The sequence below is a fragment of the Parus major genome, chromosome Z (genome assembly GCF_001522545.3).
Source record: "Parus major isolate Abel chromosome Z, Parus_major1.1, whole genome shotgun sequence".
NCBI lineage: Eukaryota > Metazoa > Chordata > Aves > Passeriformes > Paridae > Parus > Parus major.
Genome location: NC_031799.1, coordinates 54,934,583 through 54,951,521, shown reverse-complemented (window position 1 = coordinate 54,951,521; position 16,939 = coordinate 54,934,583). Strand labels below are relative to the sequence as shown.

The following is a 16,939-nucleotide window of genomic DNA, read 5'->3' as shown; positions in this document are numbered from 1 at the left end:
ACAACTAAGAGAAGAAAACCACATAAACATCACCCATATATACTCAGGGAAAAAAGTGTCTTGTTACAATTTTGTGAACTAGCTCACAAGGAGAAATCAAGCTAAAATCTACTACACAGAAATGGGGTAATACTAGGATTATTAGTACTACAACATATTGTGTATGTTGCAGTTCAACAGATAGTAGTACTTGGAACCAAACTCATCCTTTTACTTTTCAAACACGAGCAACAATCACTGGTTGTTTTTTTTCAAAACAGACTTCCTCTGCTGCTTTCCTTCTCAGCTAAAACTAGACACCTGAGCTCAAATACTGCTGCTAATAACCAGTATAATCAGATGAATGAGGGGGGAAAAAGGGACAAAAAGAGCAATTTCCCGTATAATACTAATATTAATAATAATAGTAGCAATGAAGCATCCCTGGATGCAGGGAACAAATCAATCAACTTCTGCAAACACTAAAAAACCACTCTGGATTGATGGCACGTATTACCAGCAGATGTAATGCTTACAACTGTTCATAGATTTAGTTTCTAAGGTAGATCAAGCACTGGATTTTCCTCTCCATACACTCTCAAACAAACAGCCACATCACTAGCAATCCCTAGGGGCTGGTGTGCCTTTTGAGGATGAAGTAGCCTTGATGGAGGAATGGCAGGAATGCTTTAAGAGTCAGATCAGCTCTGTCACATAACCCATACTAGTGCTCATAGGGCAGAATAAGGCCCTGCGGTGAGCACTTGCTGTCAGGCAATTAACTGAGTGAATAAGGAGACTGATAGAGGAGGCAGAATGTGTGCGAACACCAGGTTCAGGTTCCTGTTCTGACTGCTCAATGCAAAACTGTGGAACGAAACACCATATCTAATTTGTAGTGATTCCTTTGCCACAAGGCTGTAGTGAATTCAGTAGCTTCAAAAGCAAACTGATCCAGTATCTCAGACAAAAGCAGTGTCAGCGTAGCATGTGAAAGGCCAAATCCAAGAGGGAGCACAGGGAAAATGTCCTTTACTGAGCCAAAATAAAACAAGTAATTGAAAATGCATAATTTTAATTATTTATGGATCCATAAAAACCAAGAACAAATAACAATAAAAGATCTGCTGTCAATTAAATCTTTATTTCAGTTGTAACTCAAAGAAATCCTCCTAAATGCCACATGGGATTTTATTTTCCACATGTCAGAACTACTTTAACAATATATTTGGGGATTTACTTAAACTTTCAATCAAATATAAAGTGAATCAGATGTAAAATACTTCTTTTAGCACAGTTAATATTAAAGATTTAGGCTTTAAATGCCAGAATGTCATGACAGTTGCCTTTTAATTAGGGGATAAGGTTACATTTTTCAATTATAGGTCTAAGATAACAAAATAAACATATGGTCCTTTCCTAAGCATCAGGAGCTATAGTAGCTCAAGATGAACAAGATCTGTGGGCAGAAATGAAAGACTTTACATCTTTAATTTAAGCACACAGTATGTGTTTCAACTAATGCTTGAAATCTGGTAGGCATCTGACTTTTATTCCCTACCATTAAGAAATACCAAGATCATAACCCCAGATTTCTTCACTTTCAAACAAATAGAACAAAGTACCATTACATTATGTTAAATCTATGCAGCATGCAATGAAAAGCCAAGCACACAGTTAAAATCTACCGTTGAGGAAGGGATGTCAGCACTAGGAAATGCCTAAAACTGAATTCAGTTCCTCCATCCTCATATTCTACTGTAACACCTAAGTTATATCAAAAATTTATTTGGCCTTCCACCTCTATTTAATACACAATATGTTGAAAGAAGGACTGTACATGCAATGGAGCATTGCCATAACTGGGGGATGTGAGAACTGGGCTGCTGAAGGAAGGCAAGAAAGCTTAGTTGCTGGATTCTAGCAGAGCTACTCTGCGCTAACACTACCACCTCTCTAGCTATCCCATCACTTCTTATGCTCCCTGGTACTTGGCTGTGTGTTGTCTCCTGTTAAAGATTACATGTTCTTCCAGAAAGGGATTGCGTGGTCACTCTACAGTTGTCTGTAGCTGTTTCATGAGTGGGGCCTGGAAGAGAACACATTTGAACCTTTGCAGAAGATTCCCCAAGACAACATCTTTATTCATTAAATACAGATGGTGCCTTTGCAGGTGACAAATGCAGAAGTCAAGGAGAAAGCATCAAAGACACAGAAAGCATCAAGGACATAGGAAGCATTCAGTTTCAATAGACTATAAAAGAATAGTTGAGTTGGAAGGGACCTACCATGATCATCTAAGAACGAGCAACTGTTTAAATTTAACACTATACATATATGCACTCTTAGAAGACCCCAGCTTCTAACTCATATTTCTATTATCTTCACCATCTCTTAAAGTGAAAATTACTTGGATATAATCAATACATTTTTAAGCAATGTGATTTCAGGAATATAAAGAGTGTCACTGAAGCTCAAATCGAGGCTCATTTCCGTAGCAAATGTACTGCTTTAACTTCATGCATTCAAATAAAATGGCAACATGATACATAGCTAGACTATGTTGATATTTTTAAGTCTTATATGGGTTTGTGATTAATATAATGTACTCTGAACTGCACTGTGCAACCAATTTTTGTTAGATCTCCCAAAGTATTTTTTCTAATTATGTGATGTAACATTTTTCCAACAACTTGTCATTGAAATTACCTATTAAGTCAGATTTTAAACACAAAAATGTAAGAGGAAGGCTCAGTAGGAGTGGTAGGAGATATTAAAGAGTTAAGATGAATTTTAAGTAACAATTTATTGAAGAAAAAAAAAGCTGTTATAGTGAAGCTGAAAAAATATGTGATTTATTTCAGTAAAGGAATATATTCTGCAATCAGGATTACCTAATCCCTTATTGCATTTATTCAGGAATACTCTTGAGTTTAAAAGTTCACAACAGCAATTCATAATAGTACGATACTTCTACGGCAAGGAGAAATAAAAGCACTGCTTATAATCACCACTCAAGTACTATCAGTGCACAAGCTACACTGATAGGACAGGAAGACTGAACTCAGCAAAGCACAATATTCCAAGACCACAATATGCTGTTTGTAAAATTTTACTTCAGAAAATCTCTGCAGACGTACAGAAACAATCCAGCTATAGCCCTGAAGAGTCCTAAATATTGAGCTCAGTTCTGTTCCTAATGAAGCCAGTGTACATAGAGGACTGCTTTAAGATAAGAATAAATGTATTTGTTCCTGGCCAAACGTAGTTGAACTTCTGCTGGTTATATACCCAGACCCTGAGAATACATATCATCTTGGTTGTATATAGAGGACAGGACTGTCCTGCCCTGCTCTGCACTGGGACCTCACCTTAAGGTCTGTGTGCAGTTTTGGGCACTACAATATAAGGATCTAAAGCTATTAGAAAGTGAACAAAGAGTGAACATCAACATGGTGAAGGGTCTTGAGAGGAAGCCATAGGAGTGCAGCTGAGGTTGCTTGGCCTCTTCAGCCTGGAAGAGACTGAGGGGAGACCTCATTCCAGTTCTGTAGTTCCCTCACGACAGGAAGCAGAGAGGCAGACACTCATCTCTTTTCTGTGGTGACCAGTGACAGGATTCAAGAGAATGGCATGAAACTCTGTCAGGGGAGGTTTAGGTTCGGTATCACAAAAAAGGTTTTTCTGGTGGCTGGGCACTGGAACGGGCTCCCCAGGGAAATGGTCAAAGCACCAGCCTGACAGAGCTCAAGAAGTATTTGGAAAATGTTCTCAGATACACGTTGTGATTCCTGGGAGTGTCCTGTGCAGGGCTTGGAGCTGGACTTTGATGATCCTTGTGCTTATCTACTGACTTGGGATTTTCTACACTTCTATGATTCTATTATTGAATCACATGTAGTCTTAAGAGAGATGCACAATGAAAGCCCAGAAAGCCAAACGTGTCCAAACCAAGAGCAGTGTGACCATCAGGTTAAGGGTGCAATTCTGCCCCTCTACTCTGCTCTCATGAGATTTCAGCTCAAATTGTGTGACCATTTCTGGGTCCTCAGCACAGGGAATGACCTGTTAGAGGGGGTCTATAGGAGTGCCACGAAAATAATTAGAGGGAGAGGAAAGGCTAAGAGAGTCAGGGATGTTCAATCTGAAGAGAAGGGTCTAAGGAGACATTTCTGCAGCTTTTCAATTTCAGAGAGGGCTTACAAGAAAGATAGGGACAGATTTTTATTAGGGACTATAGCAATAGAACAAAACTTAGTAGTTTAAACTAGACATAAGGAATTCTTCTTTTGCAATGTGAGTGGTAAAACACTGGAAGAAGCTGACAACTTGCCATATGCCACCTATCCCTGACAACATTCAAGGGCAGGTTGGACTGGGCTCTGAGCAACCTGATCTAGTTGAAGATGTCCCTGCTCATTGCAAGGGATTTAGACTAGATGGCCGTTCAAAATCCCTATGATTGATTCTATGATTTTGAAGATGTCATGTGGAAGGAGGTAATAGTGTATGGTTCACCTACCCTAGTACTTCCATGAAATGAATGGAAAATTCATCACAACCTCAGGCATCTTAACATCAGATATATTTAACTTCTATAAAGACTACACGTAGTCTGTAAGATGTGTGTCAGCATATACAGCATGAAAATAAAGCATGCTTGTTAAGATGCAGCTCCTTGGTTTTTTTGGGATTTTTTAGCACACTGAATAATGCTTCAGATAATTTCCTGCAAGTGTTACCCTAAGGATGACATCTGAGCTGCAGTAACATACAAGCAAGCTTTGCCATTGATCTGTGTCACTAAGATGCTACCCACCTTAGGGCAAGGAGTGTCTATTTGGAAGCATCTCCTTCTTGATTTTTTTAAATTCTGGTCCATTTAGTTATCTCATGAACAACCATTACACTTTATATTAAAAGAGGGTGATTCTACTCCTTCATTTCAAAATTACACAGCAACCTAACAAGAAGAAAATAATGTTCAGGCTAGTGGGTGACCTGACTAAGTGAAGAGTTGTTTTTACTGTAACCCAACTGGAAAGGCATCTGCTCACTGCAAACCACCTCATATTTCTTACAAAAAACCACATTCTTTCCACCCAACAGTTTTATATTCCTTCAATATTCAAGCACAAAGAAATGTGGACTCCAAGCATTCACCCAGAAATACGCACTTGAGCATTTTGGAGTGGCCTAGAAAAATAAAGCTGTTTGTTTCAATTAGCCTTGAAAGAGAAACTGTAGGAGTTGGGAATTAATACCTGTTATTTCAAAACTGCCACAGCATTATGATTCAAGCACTGTAGAAAATACACTAATACACAGTCTGCTTAGCTTTGATGAAAGGATCAAAAAAATAACAGGTCAACTGATCTGTTCAAGAATATTTAATTGGCTGTATTTGATTAATTTATGGTTTTATTCCCTTTGAAGTACGACATGGTTATTCGTTCTTAATATAAAATATCCCACAGTCATGCAAAATTAATATGCTTATCTCATTGCAATCTTGCTTATATGGCAACTGTTTCAGTTATTTCAGACCAGTTAACTCTTTCTTATGCTTTAGGACTTACTGACATGCAGATCAAAACCAGGTCAAACAACCTCCCTTTGTAAATAATGTCTGTACATAGAGGTGCAAAAGCAGGGAAAGCAAAAACATCACTAGAAGACAGAGCGAGAATAAACACTACTCCATTATCACAACTTGTTTCTACAATACTGCTGTTAGTAGTGATCTACTGACAACAGAGGCCAGAGTGGGATGGCGGCTGCACTGGACATTGTGTTTGGAGTGAAGCACACAGCTTCTGCCCTGGATGTAGTCCCAGACAAACTCTAAGAAAAGCAGGTGGTGGAATTTACTTCAACTTCTAACACCTTAACTTTTTCACTAGAAGTGGAATCGGGTCTGGCTTTGCCACTTACCAGTTGTCAGCTGAGGCCAGTAAGAAAAGCATTGCTTTACTGAGGTACCACACACAGAGGTACAGCTTCTGCTGAGTGCACTGCAGCAGCATCCTCTCCTCTTCACTGTGACATGCTGTTGTATTTGCACACAGGGAACACGGAGTAACTTTAACCATTAATGTCTATAAGCTCATTCCTTATTTAGTAATTTTCCATATTAAAAAAGAGGCTCTACCTAAGAGGGGAGATTAAATAAAACAGTGTACTATTCATTCTTAGCCATTTTTTTGTTAATGGCCTTCAAACTAGTCAAGCATGGAAAACAGCCTGTAGTTCTACTTATTTCTACTGCTGCTTTCATGACACTTCAGACACTTACCTAAGCAGTGGAGTAGTACTTCCTGCCAGCCACTGACCCTACTTGGGCATGAGGGCTGCTCCCTTCACTTGTTTAAAAATGGTCTTTAAATGGTAATGAGCTTCTGCTTCTTCCTTTATGCTGCTCTGTGAATACATATTTATTGTCATGTTATCTTCAGTTACTATTTGTTCTCAAAATGGATTTGTTCAGGCTTCCCGTTAAATATTTTTGTGACAGCACGACTAAAATAATTAAGTGCTTCTGCTTAGTGCAGAGAATAACAATTCTCAAATCTCTAGTACAAGAGAAATAATAACTTTTATTGAAATAACCTACTTGTAAATTTAGAAACCTTTCACCCAGAGGGATAAGAAATAGTTGCAAATAAAGCAATCTACTTAAAGTGTGAAATTCTTACCATACATGTATGAAATGACCACTTCCCACAAAAAAGACCAGCACCATCCCCATGATATGCAATTCATTTTCTCAAATTAAATATTCCTATCATTTCAAAAAGGACACTAGAGATAAACACTGCATTTGCAAGAAGAAACTGTAACAGCAAAAACTTAATTAAAAGACTACTTTCCATCAACAAAAATCAATTTTTAAAAAAGAGAAAATTCATTTTCTTAAAGAAAAAAAAAATAAAAGTGAGAAAAGACATTTTTAATAGCTTTATATATCCTCAAAAATAACAAGCAAGTAGATCAACATTATCTCCCAAAATGGCAGCACGGAGCGGGTGAAGTTAAAGCACAGAATGCCATAGGCTGAAAGGGTCTGCCTGAGTTCACTTAATTCAACCCCTCTGCTCACCCACGGTCAGGTAGAGCAGTTTCAATCCAGGACTGCACCCAGCTGGTTTCTGAATATCTCTAAGAATGGACACTCCAAAATGTTCCTGGGCAACCTGGGCCAGTGTTTGACCAGCCTCACAGCAAAAAAGCATTTCATTGTGTTTACATGGAATTTCATGTGTTTTACTTTGTGCCAATGGCCTCTTGTTCTGTCAGTGTGCACAGAAGAAGTCTTCATGGAGAAGAACCTCACTCTTCTTCACTCTATCTCAACATGGAAAAGAGAGAGATTACCTTATTGGGGCCTTCTAGTTCCTGAAGGGAGCCTACAGGAATGATGGAGAGGATCTATTAATAAGTTAGTGACAGAAGAAGAGCAATGAATTAAAATTGAAAGAGGGTAAGCTTAGATTAGATATCATGAAGAAATTACTCAATGTGAGGCTGGTAAGGCATTAGAACAGGTTGTGAAAAAAAGTGGTGGATGCCCCATCCCTGGAATATTCAAGGCCTTGCTGGATGGGAGGAACCTGAGGTAGTGAAAGTTGTCCCTCCCTATCATCAGCAGCACAGAACCATTAAGGTGGGAAGAGACCTTTAAGATCATTAAGTACAACCATCAAGCCAGCACTGCCACTGTAATTCCTAAACTCTTCAACTGCATGATCCAGCACCTGATCCAATCCCTTTTAAACAACTCCGGAGATGATGACTGCACTAGCTCCCTGTGCAACTTATCCCAATGCCTGACCATGCTAGTAGGGAAGCAGATTTCTAATATTTAAGCTAAATCTCCTCTGTCTAAGGCCATTTCCTCTGGTCCTCACACTGCAGTGCATGGCAGAAGGGACCAGCCCCACCACACCACAAACTCCTACCAGAGAGTTGTAGAGACCCATGAGGTCCCCCTCTCTTAACCTTTTCTCGAGACTAAACAAACCCAGGAAACTCAGGAGTTTCTCATAAAACACGTTTTCTAGACTTTCCAATATCCTTGTTGCCTGTCACTGGATGTGCTCCAGTGCCTCCGTGTCCTTTTTAAAGTGAGGGGCCCAGAACTGAACTCCAGGTGTGGCCTCACCACTGCCGAGTACATGGGATGAGAACACACTGGGCTCACATTCAGCCAGCTGTTAACCAGCACCCAAGGTCCCTCACTGCTGAGCAGCTTTCAAGCTTCCCCTGCCCAAGCCTGTGGCTCTGCAGGGGATTACTGCAATCCCAGGACACAGTCTAGCACTGGGGTTGCAGCTGAACATTCTGCAATAGCCTCAGCCCACTGACCAAGTCTGTTCAGGTCTTTCTGCAGAGCCTTCCTAGCCTCCAGCAGATCAACATGCCCACACAACTTGGAGCCAACTGCAAAATCACTGAGGCTACCCTCAATCCCCACGTCCAGATCATCAATAAAGATGTTAAACAGGACTGGCCCCAAAACTGAGCCCTGGGGAACACTGCTAGAGACCAAGTAACATCTGGATTTGCTCCATTCACCACAGCTCTCTTGGCCCAGTCATCCAGCCTGTTTTTTATCCACTGAAGAATACACCCATCCAAGCCACGAGCAGGCAGTTTTTCTAGGATATTGTGGGAGATGGTTACAAATGCTTTACTGAAGTCTAGCTAGATGATGTCCACAGCTTTCCCTTCAACTACTAACAGGTCACTGTCATCCATGGTGAATCAGGTTGGCCAAGCAGGAGCTTTGTTTCGTAACTCCATGCTGGCTGGGCTTGATTCCCTGGTTCTCCTGCATGTGCCATACAATGGCACTCAGGATGATCTCTTCCGTAACCTTGCCTTCCATAACCAAGACTAGGATGTTTAGCAGGATGCTCTGCTCTGGGATGTGGTTCACCCACTGGACAATATCCAATTTGCAAGGCTATCAGCAGTGTATTGAGAGGGGAAGCTATGTGCTGCTTTTGATGTTGAATTATGCTAAAACCAGTCTGGTTCACTAAACCCGAATTAATGTCCTGATTACTGAGGCAAGTGCAGACGTGACTGGCAATTAATCACTTTATACTATGAAAGTCCAGTGCACTCTTACGTGGTTAGGTTCTTCTAACATATTCCTTCTTGCAGTGTGCATGAAGTTTCCTCCTCTAGAGTGGGAATTCTCCTTCAAGGATACTCCTTGAGGCTGAGAGAAAGACATCTGCCCACAAGCATTGGTATGGTGAGTTACATCTATCACCACTTAGTAATTGTTTCTTTTTCCTAACTTTAATAGAATTCCTTTGATATAGTGCACTATCCTATCTTGTACTATATACTACTAGTAGTTTTAGTTTTTACACCGTGTTGTAAGAGATTCTGATAACAATATTTTGTCTGATCATTTGTCATCATAAATAATACATTTTATATATATACATCTGATGTGCCACTTTTAATTCTGTGAGACAAAGTTATTTAAACTCTTGACAAAATCTGGGGCTAAGATTGGATTCAGCTGCACCCAGGCTCCTCTTATGAGGAGTTTAGAAAGCAAGGAGGTTCTTCCTGCACGTCATGACTCAATGGGACAGCTTCTCCAATAAATTTTGTCTGAAGCTCCCACTCCCACCTGACAGGCTGACAAGCCTATAGTTCTCTGTATTATCCTTCCAAGCTTGTAAATGGGCACTATATTTGCTAATTTCCAGTCAGCTGGAACTTCTCCACTAAAACAGCACTGCTGTTAGATGATTGAGAGCGGTTTGGCAAGTTCTTTTGCCAGTTCCCTCATTATTCTGGGGTGTATCCCACCACAGCCCATGATCTTTAAAGTCCCTCCCAACCTTTCTATGAGGCCTTTCTATGATTCTGTGATCAACAAGTGTTTTCTGACTCTTATTTCCAGGGCTGTACCCATGGGATTCTTTCAAGTAGGTCTCTGAAGTTATATGGACCGGCATTGGTGGTTTTTATACTAACAATGACTTCCTCTTCTAAGTGTTCATTTTCTGTTATTTTGCTAGTTTGCAAATGTGTGTCAAACTCAGTGATAGGAAATTTGTATTTCAAACACAGGATATCATAATGCTAGTAATGTAAGATATCCAACACTGAGAACTAAATCCAAAGCAGACATGAGGACTAATTTTGCATTTTTCCAGGTTGGCAGGGTTTCAATGCTTTCTCATTCTAGTGTCTTTTTTATACATTGAAGTATTTAGCAGAGATAAGAACAAAAGAGAGATAATGCTGCTTTCAAGGCTTTTTAGCATATGTAGAAACAGAAATACCTATCAAAATAATTGTTTGCATAATCATGACACAAACAAGCTGCAATTAGACTGTACTTGTTATTTCATTATGCTGCTCATTATGACCAAGATATCCTGTTTGTTCTGCCTGTTCAAACAGAAAAAAACAACCCTTCATGAAAGCAATTCTTTAATAGTGTTTCAGAAGGAAGCTGTAGCTGGTAAACACATGTTCTTATGGGAAATTGCCATAATCCTGACTATATCCCAGCAGGCTCTGAAAATATTTCTCACAAAGTCTCTTACATAAAATCTACAACATATGTACAGCAGACTGTGCTTCACATCCTTTTAAGGAACTTGCAAAATAAACGAAGAGGACATTATCCTCGCTTTTCCTTCCAAATATCTACCTCTTGCAACAGGTATTCTGTAATATTTGTTTGCTCTTCTATTTTAATGATTTCTGCACTATCATGCATCCATAAAAGAGGGTGTGAACATTTACAACTAGACCCCCTTTCAAGAGTGTCTTACTGTAGGCTTCTATGCAGCCTATCCAACACACAGTCTATTGATAAATGCATTTCATTACGTTTGTACCACTAAGCTCCTACCATTCTTCCAGGGCAATTATCAGAGAAATCAATACAGTAGTTATTTTTTATATGGTTGCTAAGAGGTTTTGAAATTGGTATCACTTTTTTTTTAAAATTACTATTTACTGATATGTGAAAAAAACCCACAAACAGATCAACATAGCTCCCTTACTAATTGCCATTCAGCTAAATATCTATAAGCCATTAGGGACATATAAAAGTCACAAATTTCTGAATGGGGAACACTAACTTGATGAAATTTTTTAAAAACACCATTTGAAAAATGTAGATCATTCTTCACCATCTAAAATGGACCAAATGGTTTTCTCCACTATTTTTTCTTCACTACTTCTTAACTGAGCTTTTGCCCTCTTGCATTAAACAAGACAATTCAGTTAAAGAAAATGAGACCATATTATAGATATGGAAACATTCTCAATGCAACCAGAGAAAAATTCAAGAAGTATCTTGAGCTTTTTATTTTAAATATAGTTTCTTTGATATTCCAAATCAGAAACCTAGTAATTAGTCTTTTTAAAAAGCTCTGTGATCCAGTATCACCTACTGTAATTATCTATTTTTATCAAAACCAGAACCAGTAGCAATGAGAAGTCTGCCAAGACTACTGTGTGTGTTGTCTCCTGCCTCATCTTTTTTAACTGTTGTTTTTTTTCCAAAATTGTTTATCAGACAGATGAACAGCCATGCCTCATTGTCTTCTACTCACTGGAGCAAAACTGACCTTTACCATTTGTGCAACTTGAAATTAAGTATTTAAAAGACAGCATGGATAATGACGAGGGTGGTACACTTCTGACCTGTGTAATTTAATAAATCTGTAAAAAGTGGATTTATAACTTCTCTATTCTGATTTACCAGCATTATGCTCATACTTGTGCTGCATTTGTAGGAATAACTGCAGAAAATGAAGGAGGGAAAGAAGAAAGTCAGACCTTTAATGAACATACAGAAACTTATAACCAATGTCCTCCACTTTGAAGTATCACAGATGGCAAGATTAATTTTTAAACGACTGTGCTATCCTTTACCACATGCAAAAATATTACAGTAGTATTTTTAACTTTTTGGATGTTAGTTGGCCACAATTACTTGCTACTACAGTTGGAAACCAGACCACAAATGTTCTACCACTAAAGTTTAAATCTATCTCTTGGTTTTGACTCCACACTATAAATTACTAAAGTAAACAGGAAAACTTTTCATTTGTACTTCTGTTACTTTCCATCCAGGACTGTACTCTCCAGAAACTATTCAGATTTCCCTTCTCTGTGTTACATGTTACTCTTCTAAAGCTCAAGGTTTTAAATGCTCTGCCTAAAGGACTCTAGCTACTTCTGTGGGTGTCACTGTTAATCAAGGGCACATGGAAAGGAAATGAAGGAGCCAAAACACAGCCTTGTTGTCTGGAAAAACCTCAGAATACATGGACATGGGTGACAACGGTAAGAAAAATCAGAGCTGGATAACAGGAAATGTTTGCAGCTTACTGAAACAGTTTAATTAGATCCTTCTTTTAAAACATATGAAGATGAATGAACAAACTTTCAGCCTTAAATTAATGGAAAACTGGGGCAATGACCACAGAGTTTCAAATGTACCCAAAACCCCTCAAGACATTATAAGGATGAGCCTGTCACAACTGTTAAAACAAATCTTATTTTCTTTTTACATAGTCTATACTCATTAAAACACACCTTATTTTCTTTTATATGTCCTACTCAAACTTCACTAAACCTGTAGTCATTTGCAAAACTACGAAACCATGTAGTCAGCTAGACAGAGTGAATTAGGATGTTTAATAGCTAAAAATGATCAGATAGGCCCTGGCAGTAAACCAGTAAGGAGCAACAGAGATACACTTACCTATTAACTGATTTGAAATAAAGCTTTTTAGTCTGCAGTAGCCTCATTTTTGCTCCGCACCAACTACATTTCTGTTCACAGCAACAAGAAAAGCATGACAAAAGCATGCCAAAACTAGGTGATTTCCATCTCTGGTTACTATTAACTAATACCCCATTCTGGTTTCCAGCTGCTAGCCTTCACAAGTGGAACAATAGAAACATATAGCTTAGTATGACCTCTGAGAAGGACTGCAATTTAAAATACATAAGCTGTATGTCCAAACTGCTTATCATACAAAGAGAAGAGCTGATCTTACACTACTGAGCTATCAACTTCATTTCCAGATGCCCTCAACTCCTCCATTTCCACTGAGCTACACCCAGGAACTCTTTTCTAATGATTAATCTTGGCCTACCAAGAACAGCTACAAGAACAGTTACATTTAACACAAACTACTGACAGGGGTTTAAAAGAATGTATGGCCAAATATCACAATCTCTTGGTTTTCTACTCAAAACTTATACCAACCAACATTCCTACTTCTAGAAGGATGCAAAAGAATAAAATTAAAAACTGGGAATAGAGGGAAAAAAACCCCCAAAACTGACAATATTTGGCAGACAGCAGTTTAGCATGACAAGTATTTAGTTGTCCACAACTAAGAAGCAGAAACACTGATTGGCTAGACTTAATTAAAAAATCTATGCAAGCAACTTAGAAGCAATGTTAGAATGTTTCATTTTCCAGTAAACAATACTGCCCTAGGAAAGCGTGTGCTTGTGGACAGTAGCACTGTAATCTGTAGTTTTATTAACATAATTTTCAGCATCTATAAAATAAATCATCATGTGATCAAGGTACAAGCATAGATGCTTCACTGGGAATAAATGCAGTTGGCTAGGCAGTGTTGTAAAACTGTTAATCCCATTTTTTTCCAACAAAGGAGTTACTGCCTCTTCTTCACACACATATACACTGAAACAAGCAACCAGTTACGATCTCTCCCAATTTCAGCAAGGGAAGACAGTTTTAATACTACTTAGAGCAAATCAGTGCCAGTTGCAACTGTTTAAGAGATTATTCCTTTTAAACAAGCTCCAATCTTTTCCATTCACTTGTTGCAAGGTAAAGGGGCATTACATCTGGTGAGAAAGAGGAACAAGGATTTCCTGCTTTGTATATCCTGCTACACAGAAGAAAGCATTGCCAATCCCAGAAATTGGATTTTGGAATACTGACAAAGTTATGAACCTTATGTGGTCCAGGATGTTCATATGGTATTTCAATTACACAGATTATTCACTCTTATTTATCATAGCCATACAGTCTGAAAAGGAACTTTGCATTGCTATGTCAGTTAAGCAGTTAGCTGCAACTGATGAATATGATCTTAGGTTGCTTGTTATCTAGCAAATCCATCTTTTAAAAAATACAGTCTTGCTATGCAAAAGTCAGTTGTTACTCTCACAAATGCTCTTAGGAGATATGAGATGATGTCTTACAATTCCAGCAGAACCATGCTGGGCAAAGAAAAGAGTGTATTGTCTGCAGCTGTCAGAGTCCAATCTAACAAATCCTAGATCCAACTATTTCCAGCCCTTAGAGCCAAGTTCTCAAAGTTCTGACCATTAATGAAGAATTTCACCCTCTTTGGCTGTTCAAACATTCACAGATCCAGCACTGTCACAAGTGCAGACCAGCAAAACTGAGTTTTGTAGCAGTACCGCTCTTTGAGGATTTACAGAAACGCATGCAGAGCCATAAAGTGCTGAAGAGTCACACAACGAAACTACTAAGCAGCTTATGAAAGTTTCCACAAGAGATCAGGCACATCTGTAGAACTGTAAGTGATAAAGACACTAATCTCTCCCTTAACTGATAGATCCAAAGAGCCCATCACCAAAATACTTAGGAAGCTACATTCTTCCCAGCAAGATCACAGCAGATCACAGCCTGCAAGTTTGTTAATGCTTGTACAAATTCTTTAAAGCCCTAGCAGGGCCTTTTAAGCATGGAATGCTTAATCCTTTAATGCTGAGGAGAGTGGCTGTTTCCTTAAGGAAAGCCAGGTCTAAAGTAAGATCTTTCAGAATCAGCTGGCAGTCGCACTAGGACAGAAAATACATTGCTGTATACTTGTGTATATATAGAAACCAGGACTGAATATAATAAGCAATTCTACAGAGTATCTCGCTCTACCTAATCTACCAGAGAACCTAAAATTCAGATTTACACTGAAGAAGGCAGGATTTGCTCTTAATGTAAAATATCCATCCACCCACCTGAAATCCAGAGTTGCTACATCAGTCTCCAAAAATGAACTTAACTGAAGTTGTAACATATATGAACTTTTCAATCCAGATATTTGAAAATCTCCCTTTTGAGTCTTAAAAAGAGCAAGCACTGATTACCCTTCCCATTTCACCAGTGAATGATGTACAAGTTCTAGAAGCAGCTGTGCTGACTCCAAACCACCACCACTTCCATCACCCAGGACAGGGCACCTTAAACGCCACTGGGTCTGAGTGAGGAATGCAAAACTATTATTACTGTCTCTTTTTAAATGTTTGCTAAATTTAGTTTACCAAAAAAGAAAGAGAATGACTTCCTTCATTCTGCAGAATTACAGTGATGTAAATATCAGCATTGGAGATTTTCTCACTTTCTCAATTTTATGGAAGCCATCTCCCTCAAAGCAGCTTATTATGTTACCATCCTGCAGGCCCATGTCTAGAAAAATTGTTATCTGTAAATATTTAAAAATATTTTCCAAGTGCAGTAATTTTTCAAGCATCTTGACTAATTTAAACCACTCCATTTTTGGGAAAAGAAAATGTATTTCTGTTGGTCCTAGTGAAACTTGTATTTTCCATGTTACAGCTGGAGATCTAAAATACACTTAGGGAACACTATATTACCCTCTACCAGTAATTAAAACATGGGCTTTTCTTTCTTCCCCATCACAGCCATGAGCCTCAACATGTTTTAAAATATTAATAAGAAAAAATCTGCATTTTTTATTTATTTTTTTTCCTAATTTGGATTCCAAACTTTCAACACCCAAAGTAACAGCAATGAATTGATAGTGCAATATTTTCTTATGGAGGTTCTAGCAAGATTGAATTTATCACACTGTACTACCTCATAATCAACACAACCTCTGAAACTGCAAGACCTCAGCAACATGTAAAAAGCAGTTCTGTCAGGGTCTTTGAAAGGGCTTTTTCCTTTGCTTTTAAGTGGTAAAAAACCATAAAGGATATTGTACAAATGAGTGGACTAAACCAAAACAAAAGCAACTGAACCAAAGGAAAAAAAATTACATATCCTATCAAGCCATGAATAACATTAAATTAGACCAAAAGCAGAATCTGGAACAACCAGTAATAAAACAAAACATGCACAACAGTGGGAAACCTGCCATTGATATATTTTGTAGCACTGAATGTACGAAGCCTCAAGCTTAAATTGTGCAGCTAGTAACTAGTTCACTGTACTTCCTCTAAGCTTTAAAAATATTTTCTTAAGCAGAACTAGCCAAAGAATCTCCAAATATATTTGTTTTGAGTACTGGTAACTTAATGCTAACACCAAACCCAGGTTAAAATAATACATGCACATACAGATCTGGAGATTGTGTATGACATAATTTTCCGTGGAAAATTATGATTGAGCAGAACATCAGGAATTTAACAAATCTGTTCTTCAGTCATTTTAGAAGTGTGAAATCTGACCAGAAAAGCTTTCTTTACAAACTAATCTTAAAAGACATTCATATTTTTTCTCTACTTCCTGCAAATTTCAGGGAAAAAAACCCACTGCTATTCCAAAGTGTGACTCCCTGGAGAAAATGTACATACAATGTTTGCAATTACCAGGAAAAGTCCACTGCAAACTGAATTTATTACTTTACTAGTGGAAATTCAGCAGCTGAACTAACAAAATCAGGTTGAGTGTTGATTCTTTTTAATAACTGCCTCTTATATCAGTAAATTCTATGGCAGAAATAAATTTTATTTAATGTTACCTATCTGTTCTACCAATGCCAATGCAGGAAGTTCATAAATGTGAATCCTCAGGAGGCTTACACGCATCACTGAGAACAGTAAAATGAATGGTTACACATCTGCAGTCTGAACTTTGAGACGAATACAAGCAAATTGTGAATGTGCGTTTTTCAAATGATTGCACCCATTATTTTCCACTGACTCATGACTGTTG

At 38.3% G+C, this 16,939-nt stretch overlaps 1 protein-coding gene across 4 annotated transcripts in view; it reads right to left on the bottom strand.

Moving 5' to 3' along the window:
- The window catches only part of SNCAIP (synuclein alpha interacting protein), an 87,479-nt gene that overhangs the window by 55,801 nt on the left and 14,739 nt on the right, over positions 1–16,939 (bottom strand). The window contains exon 1 of one of the 4 annotated variants that reach the window (XM_019005325.2): positions 6,275–6,370. The exons of the other annotated variants lie outside the window; for them this stretch is intronic. The gene's annotated coding sequence lies outside the window, so the exon portion shown is untranslated. Of the gene's footprint in view, positions 1–6,274; positions 6,371–16,939 lie in introns of those variants that run through there. 4 annotated transcript variants of the gene reach the window in all.